This window comes from Notolabrus celidotus, chromosome 2, assembly GCF_009762535.1.
Source record: "Notolabrus celidotus isolate fNotCel1 chromosome 2, fNotCel1.pri, whole genome shotgun sequence".
Lineage (NCBI taxonomy): Eukaryota > Metazoa > Chordata > Actinopteri > Labriformes > Labridae > Notolabrus > Notolabrus celidotus.
The window spans coordinates 26,934,767-26,954,320 of NC_048273.1; positions in this window are offsets into that span (position 1 = coordinate 26,934,767).

Below are 19,554 nucleotides of genomic sequence, written 5' to 3' on the forward strand. Positions count from 1 at the left end.
TGACTTTCTGTGTTTATGACCTTTTCCTCTGCAGACATTTTGACATTTCATTGCAATATGAGCACAGCTAAAACTAATAACATCTTGTTGGTCTAGTTCCAGGGCGATTGTTTTAAGCTTAAAATAAAAAGTCATCCTTAATGATATATGACGTGCACTTCCCGTTTTATTGCTCAGAAAAGTTCTGAAGGAAAGACAAAAAAAAAACCTCCAGAAAAGATCTTAGCAGTATTGTCACTTTTAATTGAATTGTATTTATAGTAGTTTTAATTTTAACACAATAATAAAAGAGGTTCGTATACAAATGAACACAACAATGATGGAGGAAAGAAAAATAAGACTTGGGAGAAGGACAGAGTTACAGAGTCCTAACTTGAAGTGAAGGCCAGAGAAAGTCTTTGAAACCAAGACTGAGCAAGGTTTAGAGAGTGCAGGGTAAAGGCTGAAGCACCAGGATATGCATAATCCAAAACACAATGTAATTCAAGTCGGTACAATACAGTGCCATCCAGGTAATATTGCAACTTTTGTTATAGGTTGTGTTTTTGTTGTTGTTCTCCAGCAAATGGAACTTCAATTTTCCTCACTCAGCCCAACCATTTTCCCCCAAAGTCATCGATGTAGGTGTGATACATGTGTTAGTTGAATTATATCCTAATGTTGAGATGGCAGAGCCAGCCATCAGCATGAAAATGTACGCATGATGGGGTAAATGTGACATGTTGTGTGAAGAGCTTTGATTGATCAGAAGAAGGTGCTATGTAAGTGTACTACATTATTTATGCTGGCCCAGTTCATTAGTTGGTTGTAAATCAACATTCCTTTTACAATCCATTGGCTCCCCATGGGATCAGTGACAGGAAGGGAAATGGAAGAATGCCATTTTAATGTGTAATACAAATGTACCAGATGAGCCAGTTAAAGATAGCTAGTTAGAGGTCTTTACATAAAGCACTATATCAATACTGTTTTGGACTTCAGGATATACTTTGGTGATATTTATTGATGTGTTACAGTTCCCAAGATGAATAATAGTATGCTGATTTCAATAAACTGGTATGACAAGACAGTAGCAATAAGCAGGACTACTAGTACTTATGCCAATATGCAAGAGTTGCAAGAAAAATAAAGCCCACATTGGTTTCTAAATGATCAGACTGAATTTGTGTGTCCAGACATCACAAACCTATCTGCATGGCACACTCGGAAATCTTTTTTCTAACCTGGACACTAGAGAAATCCTCTCACCATCCAAACAACTGCACTGAAGTAGTGTCGCAGAACTCCTCAGTCGTAAGCTGTTCTCAGTATTGTCCTCTGTCCCCCACTGCAAGTAGCACCATGGATTCTGCTTGGCTGCTCCCTTTAGGACTCCTAATTGGACTTCTTTGTTGCATGTTTTGTGCCATAAAGACAGTTTGAAAGTCCAGGAACAAGAGCAGTTGAAGTTATCATCCATAAAGAATAGGACTTGAAAAGTATTTAAAACCACCAAATAATGTAGCTTGGATCTGATTTCATGTTTTTTGTCTTTGGAGAACATCTCATCAGATTTTTTCCCTTCCCTCCATGTCAAGAATTTGTACATTCTGGTTCTGCTGAAAAAAGGATTTGGGCTGGCATTTTCAACATGGTTTTAGATGAAACTTTGAAACAGAGGTTGGCACCGATTCACAAAAATCTTGTGTGAGAAATATGATTAAAATTGCATGGAAGAACCTGATAACCAAGTGTTGTGAGTTCCCAAAGGTCGGGGTAATGGAAGGTCTGAGGTCATGTGCCATTCACAGCTTGTGATAAAAATCGGATAACAGATGATGAAACAGACATCGGGAGAAGGTAAAACCTCAACAAACAGTCTTTAACTGGGGCACATTACCCAATGTCAGGATTCAATACCTTTCTGTATCCAATAGGATTTTTCAATCTGCAACCTTTTCAAGAGCAATAAAGAGACCTCTGCTATTACATGTGCGCTCCCTGAGCTGTCAGCGACATGTAACAAGCACATGCCAGAGCATCTCAACATGATGGATTGTAGACTCTAGGGAGAGAGATGGTAGCACCAGAGATGGAGTCATAGGTTTGTATGTCATTTATTCACCATTTCAGCTGCAGTAATTACCAACCATTTCTCTGTCGTTAGTGAGAAGGTCAGAGCACCATTAGATTGGTGGAGGAAATGGTCACAGTGGCACCCTGTAATTTATATTTCATATTAGGGGAGGGGCTATTGTTTATAAAATTGAATGCCTTTTCATTACAACATGGATATTATTCAAATTATATGACACACATTTTGTGTCAGCATGCTACTCATAAAAGGGTGGTATTATTATATTGCACACTGATATCTTTTCTGTGTCCACAACTGAAAATATGAAATTGTCTGTGATATTTTCATACTTTTTAACAAACAAGGATAAACTCTTATTCTTATACATAACACGTAGATATTAAAATGTTATTTTGATCATCAATCTGTTGAGCGGTCATTATTGGCTCTAATGATGATGCTTGCCTTGGACTATTGACATGATGCTGTTGGATTGGAGCCATTTTGCATTTTTATCAATGTTTTGTTTGTAAAGAAAAAAGTTTATTCCTTTCTATGTTGTGAAAATAAATTAAAGTATACATTTTTATTTTATGGTTGAAGGAGCAAAACATTCAAGGATTCAAGGAGGCTGTCATCTGATTCTGAGGCATTATGGTGAAAGGGAACAAAATTCAGTACTCAGGTCTTTTTCTAATTTACTTTTTTAACAACACTAATAAAAACCATAAACTCTATATACTGTTTTGAGATTCCCTCTTTCCTCTGTTTCATTTTGTTATTTCTTTTGCATCATATTGGTGATATTACTTCTGTTGTGCTCCACAGGCACTGATGGATATGCCAAAGAAATTTTCTTTTCTATGTGTTATTGTCCCATCCACTTAGGTTGAAATAGGTGTGGATATTGAGAACGGGATGCACAGTGATGCAAAATAAAGATCCACTCAGGATTGAAAGGAGTAGTCAGTTTTAAAAAGAAAGAGAATATATGGATATTTGTATTAAAATAAAGGAGGTAAAAGTGAACGTTTTATCCAAACCCGACGGCTGTAATTAAGTTCAATAACAAGTGTTTGTACCTCCTTTTTTCATAACTTCTGATTAAAGGTGCTGCATCCTTCCTCAGTCTGGCTTTGTGAAAGAAACCAGACTCAACACTTCAGCATAATTTCCACATCAAGGATCTGTAATTTGACAGACAGCGGGCTGACATCTCGGTTTATTAAGGCACATGCCAGTGAGTTCATAGTAAGCCGTAAACATCAAAACATCACTAAATCTATGCCGGCTGTGGAGCTGCGTCAGCTTATAATTAGCTGTTCGAGTCACTCAGAGTGGCTTACAGCAGGTAAAATGAGTCTGTACAGTTCACTCTGGTATAACTCACGACAGCATAAGGGGTAATGGAATAAAAATAATTTACAGTCTATGGATAAAATCTAATAATTTCAAACTCAGAGGAAGAACTGAACAAAATTAGTGGAACAGTTGTTTTACAAATAAACAAAAACGACTTCATCTACCACTACTATTGCAATACTGTGCTTGCAACAGCAGAAAGGACTCGCCTGACAGTGATTGATATTTTTTTAAAGTATGGGAAGTTAGCATAAAGTATTCAGTGCCAAAGATATTTCAACAGCAAATGACATTCTTTAAGTGGTTGTTCATCAAATCATGTCAACACAGAATATTACTTTCTTTTGTAAATATTAACAAGGCAGAAGTAAACACAGCACCCTACAAATCATGCTCTCCATTAGTGACAATATGTCTTGCAGTATTGACCTGTAATTTAAGTGTCCCCTTTAGACCAGCTTTAAAAATGGCATTACACAGTCAGCCAAATGCACTATTTCACTGTCAGTATTTGAAATTCATGCATTAAGAATTTGTTTCAGTATCAAGGATGCAGCTATTGTACAATGAATATATTAAACTAATCTAATCAAGAGTTTTATAGAGACCAACAGAGGAGAAACGCTTGGCTCATTACCTTAAAAACTATGCGTAAAATGCCAATGTTATAGATATACTGGCTGTTCAGCTTTGCATTTACTTACACAACCCAGTTCTCTCATGAGCATAATTGTTCATGTACTTGACTACACACCAGAGAGCTCAGGCGGTATGAAACTACTGAATATGTGGGATATGAACAAGAGACACTCACAAGGTTTCTGTATATTTTCATTCTGGGTCTCAGTGGCTGATGACCATCGGACTGAACACATCTTCAGCACTGCCTTCACTTTGTTTCTACAACACTGTCCACTGTGCTTGGTTGTAGCAGTCCTGGACATGTTTCCATTTGGTTTGGAAGGTGTCTATGTTAACTTACAAACCAAATGGAACTGTCACCAGCTATTCTGGCATTCCCTGATTTCATACTACTCCTACTGTTCATGTACAGTACATACTTTATTTGCATGCAGGCAATGTATATTTTTGTGGATGTGTACACCCGGCGTGTCAATCAGCCATGGGCAATGCATGACAGCCATAATGTGCACACCTATGCATAGTTTAAAGGAAATATATCTCCAGCCTTCGCCTTGTTAGTTATAAGCTTCTAACTTCTCTGCTGCTTTGAACCAAAGCAGATAGACAATTTGCTACATGCTAGCAAATACTACACTATTTTATCAAATTTTTGCAAGCAAGTTTATCCTGCCACATCCAAGAGATCAAAATGTGTCGTATTTACAACCGGATTGTGCTGACTATTGTGACACTGTTCAAATTTAGATGTAATAGTTTTGTCAAAGCCACAGCGAGCAGCCATCATGGCTAGCTATAGCAAGAGAGTTCTCGCAGATTTATTCCCATACCACGCCCTCTTGATTCTTCTTTTGTTGCTTTATATTAGCCTGGGAAACGGATACAGCTGTAACCTTAGACTGTAAAAACCATACATATGATGTTACTTGTTGGTTTCTGAAGAGGTGGAAGCATATACGGCAGTCAAAAAGGGCCGACTCAATCCAAGGTTTGGTTATCCCAGTAACAGATCAAGACATGGCATGCATAGCAGACGCAGGCTTTTAGCCTCAAGGCTAAACCTGTATGTCAACTCAGCCATTCCCTAATTATGCAAATGTATGAATAATTCCTGGCCCTACATATTTATATTCTTACTTCATGCATTCAAAAATAACCCCCCTGAACATAACCTTGGTTATTTCTGCTGTAAAGTTGGTATTTAAACATGGGACCTAATGAGGATTCCTTGGCTTCTCCAGGTAGCCTCAAGTGGACACTCCACTTTTTTTTACCAATTTCACATTAGCTTGTATAAAGATTATATTTGCTTCGGCAGATGTGGATTTACAGACTCTCCCATGTGTCTCTTCAGTATGTGGCAGGTTCCAGAAGTGTACATGGTGTTGAGGCTTAAACAATTAAAACTGGTGATGTTATTCAAGGCTCTGAATTGGCTTATTGTTTCTCAAATAAGAGAACAGGATAGTACGAGAAGAGAGCTTTTGATCTGCCCCTGAAAATGTTCCCGGAGAAATCAGGCTACCTGTTTCCTGGAATGAATATTGCAAACTGGCCTGTAGGTGTAGTGTGGTTGTGTTTGTGAATTTGTGTTTAGCCCTCTACTCCAGGGACTATCCTGCTCTATACCTGTCATGTTTCAACCCATGGTGTCCCCTGGGTAGAAATTAGCTGTGAACCTCATTCCTTCTTGCCTGTGCATTGTGTGTATTCCAAGTCACCTTCGGGTAGTCATCAACAACTATTCACACAGCAAGTTATACGTGGCAGCTTCATTATATTTTGCCCACAGCTCCAGAAACCAGCCAGCCCTTTTACTTTATGTTGGGATATTACACCCCCCAGGTCGGCCGTATGTAAATAAGTGTGTGGTAATTTGATTTAACACACATTTATTAAAGTAGTTGCATGTAAGCATGTTTACAGTATATAAATAAAAGTGACGGCAATGTCCCTCTTTAAAACAGGGCCCCAATGCTGTAATAATGCAGATGTCACCTGAGGACCACATTGCAAACATTTACGAGTAATCACATTACAACAGCTTCTAAATGAGAAACAGAGGACCTGTGGTTTTAGCCCTGGAGATCTCTGACTTTGTTGAAGTTACCTTGGCTCTCATGACAAACACCCAGCATGAGAGCCAAAACATAAAAGTGAATCTCTTATATATGTCACTTTTATTATGTCAATTTATCAGATTTTAATATTCAGCGATTTAATAATGTATTGCCTTCTTCCGCTTCAGGTGAAATACACTGTTCAATGGAAGGCAGGCGAGGGAACACACTGTACACACTGTATAAGCTGCCATGCCATCACTGGGGCTTACACGGTTATTTCAGTTCAATTCACACCTCTGGGCGATATTGAGTCTCCAATCCACTCGCATGTTTTGTAACCTACTGTTGAATGAGAGGCATGCAAATACTTCTAAGAGTGGGAATAGGATCCTGGTCCTTGCTGTGAAGTGTCAGGGCCACTGTGCCCTCTCTGTAAAATTGAGTTACAAACAGTACTTCAGCTTTGGTGATGCAATTTCTGAACATTACAGAAAAGCATTTCTGTAGCAGAGTCTGGAAATTGCATCAGGTCAAACGTAATTTGTTTGGTACATTTCAGAGCAGGAACATCAGGCTGATTTTATACAAGGAAATAAAAGTCAAGTTAAGTCATGTCACGTTCATCTGCATAGGGAGAATGTCACATGCGTGTTTCAATGGGCTTGGCAGACTGACATCCGCAACCCCCCCACACCAAGCTATGAAGCCTTTATCATTTTCAAAGTAATACTTTCCAAAACACACAAACTAAATTGCTGCTTCAGTAAACAGGGGAACTGCAAATTGTCATGAGTAGGATGGGGGAAGAAACCCGGTTCCAATAAGGACCTGCTTCCACATATTCAAAACCCCAAAATCTATATTGTTTAAGCGTATCCAATCTTTCATTGAGTCCTGTGGTTCCCGTGACGTAACTTTATATGTCAAGTCACATGATTTGAATTAAATCATTGGTGCACAAACATACACAGATTGTCTAACAAAGTTTTTGAATATAATCTAATTCCTAACCAATAGGTATTACATCAGACGAGTAAGAATTATGATAGTTGCTTGCGAGGATGGTTGATGGAGTGAATAGGTCTAAATACCCATGACTGTCTGTGGGTTGAGAACACTTGGTCACCATTTGGTGACCAAGTTTGTTCTTAAGAGTAAATTTAAGGCTTACCTTTTAAATCTGGCTTTAACTTGGAATAATTTATTTTTAGCCATGGACTGCATTATAACCATTAAAACTAAATCATTATTATTATTGAGCATCACTTTTATTTTATTTTATTCTCTTATTTGATCTATTAATCAGTTATTACTAATAATATGCATAGTTATTTTGTTGTTCTGGTATGCACCTGGTTTAATTTTATTGATTTTATTGTATTTGTCGTAAGTATTTTATATTGCTTTCCTCTTTCTTGTTTTAGCCTTTTATTATTTTACCTATTGCTGTTATTTTCTGTATCTGTTATTTTGTGAAGCACTGTGGGCTGCATGCTTGAATGTATTAAAGGTGCAATATAGAAATAAAATGAGTTAAGTTCAAATAACTTGTTGAATAAAGCTAGTTAGCTAATGAAAAGAGGTGACATGATGTTACATTATGATGTGTTCAAGGTTGGGTCAGTAAAATGACTATAGGCCAAGGTAAAAAAAAAATCATCATTGTGATGTGTTCAAATGTTACGTCAAGAAAAATAAATGTATATTTTGGTGATAAACCGGAATAATACAGTTTTTTAAAAGATTTTTTTTTTCCCCCAGCAGTATAAAAGTGATATGACATGCAGACTTACAACATGGATGAACTCTAAAGCTTCAAATATACTGATGCCAAGATTTTTCAAAGCCAATGTTCAAATTAAAACATGAGAACATGAGAAGTATGGAGGATGGGCTCCATAAACACTCAATTTTAAAAAGTAATTAATGGTACCACTATGTATAAAAATGGATTATCCTCATTCCTAATCGAGAGAAGAGTGCTGAGAAACATAACTTGATAAAAATGTTGTTTTTTTTGTGTTGTCAAGGATAAAGTTTGGAATGTTAACATCCATCCAATGAAAGCTCTGCTATTCTTATTTTGTTGTCTAGCCACTTCACAAAGCCAGGTAATTCACGGACATTTCAAATGAAGACCTCTGTTTAGATATGTAAATTGGACCTCTCAAAGAAAAAGTACAATCATTTTAAGTGTAGAATCGTCTGTCCTTCTATTCCATAAAAAGAGACAAACCCAAACCGTGAAGAAGCTAGTGGTTTGAATTAATTAAAACGAACAAAAGAAGGGAACAGAAGAGCTGGAATGGAAATGGATAAACAAAGATGAGTGTAGGGGACCAAGGACCCTTACCTAAATGGCTTAAAAGGCTTTCAGAGTCTGGAGGAGAGCTACTTTTATTCAGGTATAAATCTAAATTTGGAAGTTGAATCATTCTCTCCTGGCAAACAGGAACAAATTGCATTCAATGATCCCCACTCTGCATGATCCTCACAGTGTGAATGTGGAGATTGCATCTTTTTTATCTGTGTGTGACACATAATGATTAAAAACAAGATGTGAACACAAACGCACTACACAGAGAGACAAATTAGGGAGAAGAGCAACTCACTGAAACTGTTGTCATGTCAACAGATTTTTCAGGAGGAGTGGTGTTGCTAATTTATTACCTGACACATCTGAGGTGATATCTAGCCCTATTCTTGGAGAACCTTTGACCAGTCAACTGGGTGACACTTTGATGCATCATGCAAGGACTGCAGTTGGAAGATGCTTAGCTAATTATCGCGTCTGTCAATTTCTACCAACGCAGCTCTCATTACTTGAGACACAGCATCTGGAGGTGATGAAATTAACAGCACAGCTTCTTATTGTGATGTATGTATCACTTGAACATTTCACAGCTCCAGTCTTCTGGTGGATTAGTCAGTTCAAGGATTCATAACTGCTCAGACAGCCACTGAGACGCAGATGGTGGACCTGGAGATGTATGCAGTGTGTTCTGGATAGTTGATGAGCAGACAGGGAGGAACTTAATGGTATTGAAGATGGAGTGCATGAGGATTTTAATGCAATTAAAAAGTGACACAACCATGGGTCTATTAACATTGAAATATATTTTTCAAGGTGTGTTATGCTCACTTAAATCTGGACAGATATATTTTTTGCTTGAGAACAAAAAACGAATAGTTATTTACCAAATTCTTACAACTCTTATTTTCTTCAGTTACCAAGCTCATGTTGGGGAGCCCAAATAAAATGTCTCACTGCTGTTTCCATCATGTAAGTTGATAAATATGTTGTATGTAGTGCTGAAGTACTCGAGTCAAGGACTCTGACTCAAGTCTGACTCTATGGTTCTGAAGCGAGGCTTGTGGGGGTGGTAGGTTTTAGGTTACAGGAGATGTGGCTCTGATGTTGCTGTCTGTTGATGGATATAAAACCAGACTGTTAATATCTCACCTTTGGTTTTTCACTGAAAATTGACCCCTCTTAACTCCGCCGCCAAAAACATTCTCTCATAGCCTTCTGTTTTAGTTTGTCCGCACTGTTTTTGCACCATGTCAGTGTCCATTTTGTTCACACCTGCCACCCCATGAGGTCATGAGGTAGTGCACTGCTCCCTCTGGCACACTCCAAAAAGCTTACTATACTGTAAAGTTCAAGCTGATATTATTTTTAGCTTATTTTTCAGAGACTTTTGCAACTTAACCTAGCTATATCACACCAGATTGTGCTGTGTTTTCGAGGAAATGTTGAGGTTTAAGAAGTTGTTCTTGTAGAGGTGCCATAAAACAAGAGAACCGCTTAATGTTTTGGAATTTTTTTTACACATTTATCATTGGAATAAGAAAGTTAAGTCCTATCCCCTTAGCCAAAATTAATTGTCAAGCACTCTATCTTAAGGACAGTCAGCTGTGTGCTCTTTTCATTTCCTTTGTGGTGTGTGGTGAAATATTTGGAGCAGTTGGCTTAGGAAGCACATCCCTAGTCTTAGCAGGGCTGCCAGCTTGCTGTTTGCCTTCCCGTTCCAGCCCAAACACCTGCTGTTGGCAACAAATCAGGGTTGAGTTTGTTGATCAGGCAGGTAAAACCAAATTGTTCATTATTTGCCCATAGAAAATATTAATTTTTTAACTGTTATCCTTTAAAAACAAAGTGTTATTAAAGGGCACATTCTTTGTCACAAACAGAGGTAAAGAGGGAGCCGCTCTCAAGATGTTTCTTGGTTGAAGCAGTAATAAGTAGCAATAGCTTTTAAGCAGAGCAGAAGGGTTTGTCATTCATTCGCAGCTGAATAAATCAACATTGTTTTATTTCTTATTCATAGCTATTTTCTTTTTCAATCCTGCTGCAAAGTTCTCTTCCTCTAAGTCCTGTCAACAGAAAGTGATGAAATACAAAACCTGAGGGTAACCTCAGACATTGAAGTATCCAGGGAGCCACAGTTCAAGATTGATTGTTGATGTACTTCATATCTCACCTTCAAAATGCATATCAAAGACTTCATATGGATATTAGGAGAGCTTCTTTAAACTCCGGCATGGCTTGGGTGTGTTTTCATGTGATGTGTTCTGTCTTTGAAACCAAGCTCAGGCTACAGGAGTTAAGCAAACATCTATCTCTGATTCAGCAGCATGACAATTTGTGGATAAATGTGCTCTGGGTACAGATGTCAGCCTAGGTTATCTGTGAACTTCAGACATTTAGAGATCCAGTCTTTAACCTCAAGACAGTTTTCAGAACCACTGGGACCAACCAGATACTTTCAAACATATTTGACTTTTGGGATTTAAATGACTATCTGTGAACTATCATAAGAGACAAATAAACTCAAGATGCAGCAAACATTCTTGCTCTTAAGGCTATCACAACTAGCATGCAACTGTTGACATATATCAAAACCGACACTTAAAATCTCACCTCCAGTTTTTGCTGAAAAGTTGACCCCTCTTGACTCCGTCTCCTCAAACATTTTCTCATAGCCTTCTGCTTTTGCTTTTCTTGCTGTTTTTGCACCATGTCAGTATCCATTTTGTTTACACCTGCCTCCCAAAGAGGTCACAGAAGGTGGTACACTGCAACCCCCAACACAAAAATCCTCATGGGCATCCTGTATTGTGTGATGTAGCACAGTTTTGGGCTCGTGAAGTTTGTGTATGTTTGAGATTAAATATAGGAACATCTGCAAAGTTTGTTAAGATAATATGGAAATCTGTTAGGACTTCAAACACTGTAGTCTGAGCCTGAAACTGAGCAGCTGACCACTGGTCTAAGCTGTTTCACATAGACCACATTCTGGTGTTTGAAGGTCATGTGTTTCTCAAGCATTAATTTATGTTTTGTGAATTTTTGGCTTCTGTACTGTTCATTTGTCTTCATTTAGAATTTGGCCATGTGAACTCTACCCTAAGGTTGCACAGGAGGTGTGTGTGAAACATTGTGTTAGTGCTGTTTCTCCATCAAATGGCCCACACCCAGCCGTACTGGAAGCATGTTTGAAATGTAGCGCAGCAGAGTCAGCTGGACTCGGAAGATCTTAAAATCGTTCATGAACTCCACAAGATCCCTCAGAATGGTCAATATCATGTTCATGATTAACTGCTCATTTTGATGTTATTCTGTGACTTTTGTTCTTCCACTTTTGGCGAGTATGCTACACAATTATAAAGCTTTGTTTTCCTCAAGTTTGAATGTGTTTGATAGTTATAACATGTTCTTTTTTTGAGCTGTTACCTACAGTCATAGTCAACAACTAAAAGGTATGGATCCTGGAAGAGTGGCTTTTTTGTAGTTTTTAAAAATATATCCATCACCAATCATCAATAAGTAATTCTTAACTGTATGATATGATGGCCAGGGGTCTGTACATGGTGTTTTATTTTGAAACTGACCTAATTGTATGATGGTCGATCTTCTCTATTCAGCTTGACAAGTGTTGGATCGAGCCTCTGCTGTATAGACTCAGCACATATCTTTAGCGGCCCAGAGCGAGGAGACACCTCTGGGACAGAGCTGAGACACACCACAGTGCTCCTGTGGAAACACAAGCATTGTATAGAATTGGCACAAAACAGTTCTGGAGTGTGCAATGCTGACGGAACGCGATACACACACTTCCTGTGGAATCTGACCAATCTTTCATTTTGAGGAGGAAGTTAACCTTCTTTATTCTTTTAAACTCTTGATTGGGTTTCCTCTAGTAATAAGCTTTACAAAAAAGGGTGTATCCAAAATTAACACAGAAAGGAATGGTGATTTTGTGGACATGTTTATTTGGGGAAGTCTTGTTCAGACTTGGCATCAATGTTAGATGCACCTCAGCATTGTTTTAGAATTGGTTTCCCTGTTTATGTGAGGCAGGGCATTGCATTTTAATGTGTTTTAGGAAAGCTCATCTTTGGTTTTAGAAATTGTTCTTTTTTATTTAAGGTATTTTGGCGACACTTTTGCCATTATTGGATAGGACAGCTTAAGAGAGACAGGAAACATGGGGAGACATGCAGCAAATGGCCATGACGGGTACTCAAACCAGCGACCACTGTGACAAGGACTATAGCCTCTGCATGGGGCGCACAACTAAACCATGAGGACAACAGCGCCCCCGTTTTTTTTAAGTTATTTATATTGTCATGGGATGGTTTTATTTGATAAGAGAATCAAGATGCAAATTTGCACTTCCTGTCCCAGGTTGCAAATTTAGTCATGGGTCCAAGTGGGCTAACTTTTGATCATGATTTCCAAAACGAACTGCCGGGCACTCTGCCCTGTAGGCAGAGGGCTGTTTCCTCATTTGGGATTTGTTGGTGTTTCTTTGTAGTGTGGGGTGAAAGCGTTTGGAGCAATTGGCTTGGGAGCAGATTCCTAGCCCTATGGTTGCCAACTTGCTGGCCACTTTCCCTCCACCACTCTTTAAAAATACCGGCTGTCAGTATCTCTTGCAAGTTGTTGATGATAAATTGTTGTTAGGATATGTTCAGGTGTTCCTAAAACTAATTTTATTCTTCAAAATCAAGAAAGAAAGAAGTGAAAAGTATTTTTAGGAGGAAGCATTAATCCAGACCATCAATGTCACACCACGAAAGCAATCCAACTACTTAATTGCTGTAAGAGCAGAGAGGGGAAAGAGCCTGGTAATTCCTTTACATCTGAATAAATCAACATCGGTGTATTTCTCATTCATAGTTTTTTTCTCTCACATTCCAACCCAAGAATTACTTTTTTTAAGTGAAAGTGTCTTTTCAAGGCCAGGTTGCTTTATACATTTTAACATCTTATTCAGAGGATTATGAAGCTTTAAACAGGGTTTGCCTCAATGGTTTGTTTTTTCAGGGAAAGCTTGATGGTTACATAAAAAGGCCAAAAACAATGCAACTGCAAATTTGTCGAGAGTAAACATATTAAATGAATCAATAAAATATGCCCCTCTGAAATGTAAAAATCCCATTATGATAATATGCTTCGTCAAAATATTACATTATGTGTTTTTAATGCAGTTTCAACTCCCATTCATCAGATGCTTGAATAAATGTGATCACATTAAAAGTCTTTTTTAATCTCCTAACCTAACAAAAACTTAACTAGGTCCATAAAACGTAAACTCTACTTGTTTTTATTTTTCACAAACTGCCAATGCCCTGTTGTCTTTTGTTTAAATAGACTATACTGCTGGACTCTCAGGCCTGCGGCAGCTACCCAAAAGAATTACAGGAACTCTTTTGCTTGAGAACAAATGGGCGACTCAACCTGTGACACCCATGAAAGATGATACTTAGGGCAGCATATTTCTTCCGGGCATTATAAGGGCGATGATGAATGAAAGGGGACACTGGACAGGGAGCATTTTCAAGGTATAGATTCCTAGACCTGATAGCCTTCAGGGCCAGCAGGGACATGTGGGAGTCCCATTCTTCTATTCGCTGCAGATAGAGAGACACTCACCTCTCGCTAACCTCTGATGTCAAGGCCCCATGAAGAAGTGGGAGCTCGCCCGGGGGAGAGAGTTTATGATTTTGATAAAATGCTTCCAAATGGCTGCTTCTTTCTAATATGGCTGCCATTATTATGCTTTGAGGGCACAACTGGCTGCATTGGTGTGCGAGATTCCCCAAAGTTCATCAACCTTTAATAGAGTTTTCCCATCAAAATAGAAGACTATGAATCATCCACATGCTCTTTTAGAATACATTACGACATACTGTAGACTGTGTAGCCTTAAATCAGTGGTGACCTCATGTCTCTGAAAGGCCGCTTAATACACCACAATGTCTGGAATGAGTCATTGTCTGAGCATTAAAGTTTTTTTTACGGGTAATTGCTAAATTTAAGGGCTTCTTTTACGGTTTCATTAAAAAGCCATTTAAGCGGATATTGGAGGCAAAACATTGGTGCTGTGTTAATTTCCATGGGGACTTCGGAGACAATCTCTCCCCGCACCAGAAGTCTTTCAGTCATGTTGTAATGCCAGTTGGTAAAGGTCGATGCAGAAAGACCCAGGGACCCTTGTGCCAGAGGAAGAAAGATTAAGATCCAGTGTATTGATAAACTATCACTGACAATACAAACAACCCACCGGGAGCTTGTGACATGTTTTCACTCACTGAAGTCTCTTTCACCATCCACAAGGGAAGGCAGAGTTTAATTATAGCAAACAATGTGATAGTTGTGTGGCATGGATTTATCTACACGGCTCTTTTATTCTGTTTTTCCTCGTAAAACACTTTCAAACATGCGGCGCAGAAGCAGGGCAAGAGAGTCATCTTTGTTTTCATGCTCTTCTCTTCCAGTCAGCGTGTAACAGATATACTGTATCGTCAATAATTCTTGATCTTCATAAAGCCTGGGGGATAAAACGACTACATGTAGCAGGCTGTGTTGCTTGAAATAAGGATTGAGTTTCCCATAAACCTTGATTTTCTGATGCAAAAGCGTGAAAACAGTCAGGAGTGTAAGTAAACACTCCGCTCAGAGTTTGGTTTGTTGATTCATGGTTCATAGATACACAACATGTCTTGAGAAAAATAACCACTTTTAGTATGAAAAATAATGAAAATCCACAGCGAGTTTTGCAATGTTTTGGATGTCTAAAGCTTAATGCTGTAAATTTCACTAATGTCGGTCCATTTACAAGTGATAGCAGTATTATACTGCTGGTGTAGACAGTTCCAGTTTTGGACAGGGCGTTCTGGAGGTCCGAGAACAAAGTCTTTGATGATGCCAACAAAGACGTTATCGTGCCTTGGGCTGGAAGACCACACATCATAAAAATAGGCCTGTGAGCATAGAGCTTGAAAGATGATACTTCCCAGCAAGGAGACTCTAATCAACAGACGCTGGAAGTGCAATCCTTCTTTTCTGGAGAGCCTATTTAAATATGTATACTTTCTAATTAAAACAGGGCGATCGTGTGGTGTCTCCAGTTTTGTGTTGGGGTTTTTGTTTAGTTTTTTCCCCAAAGCCATGAGGTCTTTTGTCAGATTGTCAAATCTGTTTTATTCACAAAGCCCTTAGCCGGCGTATGCCACCCCAGCTCATCTAACTCCATTTCACCAAAAACGCTAGCTTTGTCTTTGGCCCTTTGCTTCAAAATATGACACAGGTTCAACCCAGCCTCCAGTCATGGCATGCTCTCCTGACTTCATCTTTTGATGTGATTTTTGAGTTAGGTGGCAAAGTATGGCTCGTACTAAATTCTTCCCTTGGTGGCATTTAAGGACAGTGGTCAAACAAAGAAAGTACGCTCACCTAGAAGACAACAATGACTGTAATAGTAGTCAGTGTTCACTTCTCTAAAGAGGTTGATTTATTTTAGTTATGTAACATACATCTATTACTTCATGTGCGTGCTGAAGTGACTTAAGGTATTAAGGTACAATGGCAGATATTTAAACACAAATCTTGATCTTGAATCATGCTAAACTGATACCATATGAATATCTGGATAGTCTAATTTTGAACCGCCAGTCTTTAGGGAAATCTGCTGTATAGACAGGTACAGATAGAAAACAAGTCGGGCATGTTTCCCTCATGTTTAACGGGGGAAAAGAGTGAAGAACCTCAGGAGGACAAACATAGAGTAGGATGCAGCAAGGCATTGAGGCATTAATTCCCAGGTGCTGACAAAAAAAAAGAAGCAGAGCCACACAACCCGCTCTCTACCGAGGCCTGGAAAGAAGATAGACTGAGCATACACACAGAGACAAAACTCAAGGGAACTATTCCCACAGAAGAAGGGACAAAAGGTGAGGCTGAGCCTCTTGGAGGATGAGGATCTAAAACGTCTGGAATAAAGTACTGACAACCCAGAGAGAGGAACAAGAAGCCCTCATACAGCTGATGGTCTAACATAGTTTGAGCATAAAAAAAAGAGGACAAGATGAGGAGAGAGAGTTTTCATAGTTGATAGTTTCATAGACTACTTTACATATGTATTCATTAACTGTGTTTTTACATTTTCTGTATTTTATCAGTCTCTGCTTTGTTCTTCTGTTAAACACTCAGATTGTTGGTTGCTACGTAACTGCCTGTCTGCACTAGGAGCAATGCTTGTTATTTTAAATGGATGCACCTGTGCTCTCTGTGCAGTTTAAGTGGTATCTACGCTGGATCATTTTGACACAGGCGAAGGTTAAGTGAGTTTTTTCAGCTAAAGAATAAAGTGACTTCTTATCTTTGAGTTGAACCCTTGAGCAGATGTTCTCAACAAAGCCCGACCACACAAAATCATATGCATGCGCTCTCTCTCTCTCTCTCTCTCTCTCTCTCTCTCTCTCTCTCTCTCTCTCTCTCACTCTCTCTCCCCCTCTCTCTCTCTCTCTCTCTCTCTCTCTCTCTCTCCCTCCCTCTCTCCCTCCCTCCCTCCCTCTCTCTCTCTCTCTCTCCGTCCCTCTCTCTCTCTCTCTCTGTCTGTTCGGGTCCCCCATGGTTATGGATGCTTTCTCCTTTCTCCCAGCGGTAGAGTTGGCCCCTAAGAGCCCAAACATGTGTTTGCAAGAACAACTTCATTAAGCTCCTGTTAGCTTGACAAACACATAAATCACACAGACACACACACTGCCGCCACCATCCAACAACTGTGATGTTAGGGGGAGGGCTTTGCCTCTAAAGCTGGCCTGGCTCTTATAAAAAGGGGGGTAAAAATCCTTGGGTCAGCTCTTTGTCTTTGGGGACGATCAGGGGAGCAAAAAAGCAGATTGCTGCAGACAATTTGATCATCCACTCCTGGGCATGGGCTCTCCATTACCTGACTGAAATAGGCCTCTCCCAGGAGGCCTCAGGCCTCATTGAACAGGAGAGGTGGGGACTGTAATTATATCTTGGGCCAACCCTAAATCGCTTCCCATTAGTCAGTTTCCAACACGTTGCCACGGTATCCTCGATATGTCGCTCGCAGCCCCCACTCTGGGCCATGTTGTCACGCTGCCGCTATTAACTGTGTCCTAATTTATTAGAGCTTTAATTGTGTGTTGCCATGTTGGTTTTGGCCCATGTTCACTCAAACATCAGCTTGTCCTGTGCTATGAGAGGGGGATAATAGCGGGGGGATTCTTCTGTCTCTTTTCTTTCCAGAGATATCTCTATCATTCCTCTGCAAACATACACTTGTCCCCCTTCTGTCAAACCTTGTCCATGTTTGTCTTTGATTTACAAAGACATGCACACATGCACAAACACACACGCACAAAAAAATTCCTCTTTCACGTGAGTTGCTCAGTAAAAAAAAGCAATGGAAATCAATATGATCTAATAAAAACACAAATAAAAGGAAGAAGAGCAGATACAGGGAGCACCAGCTGTCTTTGTAAAACGCACCAGCTGTCTTGGTAAAACACACCTTTCCAATGCAGGGGGGATCGGCCAATCAGATATGCTGCTCCTCAAATGAGGTCGAGGAATCCTGGCTCCAGGTGTTGCACAAATTCTTGGGTTGTGTTCCAAACTCCCTCCTGGGGCTGGAGGCCTGAACACACATATACAGGCCAGTACATAAATGCACAACACACATGATTTCTATGACCCACACACTCTAACGCTGTGTGCCCCCCCCCCCCCCCCCCCCCCCCCCCCCCGCTGAAAGAGAGACACCTGCCTTCCCAGCGCAGCTGACCTGCAGGAGAACAAAGTGTTGGTGTGAAAGCCGTCAGCTCAACCAACCAGAAAAGGCGTCCTCTTATGGCAGCAGTGCATGATGGGACCTCTGCCCCCTCGGTGGATTGGCCTTATTCATTTATTCTAGTAGCCTTGTACACTCAGCATGGGATGGAATTAAATACAGAAGAAGCAGAAATGCAACATCTGGCCTGAGACCTGGTGAAACAAGTCTGCACACAGATTTATTTATTTATGTATTCAATTATTTATTCATTTGATTGTGTTTGTTTGTTTGTTTGTTCATTTTGATTCATCTAAAAAATATTCTCAGGAACAGGTCTTCTCTCCTCTCAACTAAGCTGAGTACATTTGGCTTCAGCCAGCACCCCGTTAGCTTGTTAGCCTACCATAAAGACCTGAATCTGAGGATAACCATTAAAAGAAAAATGAAAACAGATGTATAAATACTTGTTTACTAAGTGGCTATGATGGCTTCTACCAGCAATCAGTTATCTTAAGTGAGGCACACACTTCAAGGTCATTGAGTGATTATTGGCTGGATTCCCCCAAATGTCAGCAAAGGCCAGATTTGATGGTTCTAGAGATTACCATGCCAGATTTTCCTGTGGTGTGAGGTATGTAAAGGGTGATTTTACTTCCCTCAATCTGCTCAGAGGACAATTGGGGCTGGACTGATTTTAAGGTATACATATCAAACATGTTCACAGTTTAAGATCAGATATCCTGCTGTGTTGGGTGACAGCCAGGCTCACTGTGAATTGCTACGTGGAACTAAACAATATCTAATAGAGATGCAAAATGACTGAAGACGGAAGCACAGAAAATGCAGTCAGGACTACAATAGTAAATGCAAAGTATAAAGTTAGATGGAAGCCAGAAACAGAGGACCGACTTGTTGATTTGCTGTGTGTTGACATCAACACAAGCTTTTCTAAGTTTTCTGTAAAACAAATCACAATCAAACAAGGAGACAGGAGAGGATTCAAACATAAATGAATAACTAACAAACAGGAGATACCAGGTAGCTAGCAGCTATCAACAACTAGCTTGACAACCATCCCATGGGCACCTTGTTTGTTTACTACACAGTTACATTTGTCTGCCTGAATTTGCAAGATTGCATACTATAGGAACAAAAACTGATAAATATATATATGCTGAATATATAAGGCTTCAGCTGCAGACAATTAGCTTGTTACAGCCAAGCGGCAACCTCCGGCCACGAGAACTGAAGCCAGTGCGGAAGTGTTAAAATCTGCAGTTTCTCGAGTATCCGCTTGAGGCTGCCTCCGGAAGTACCAGAAACCACATATACACCC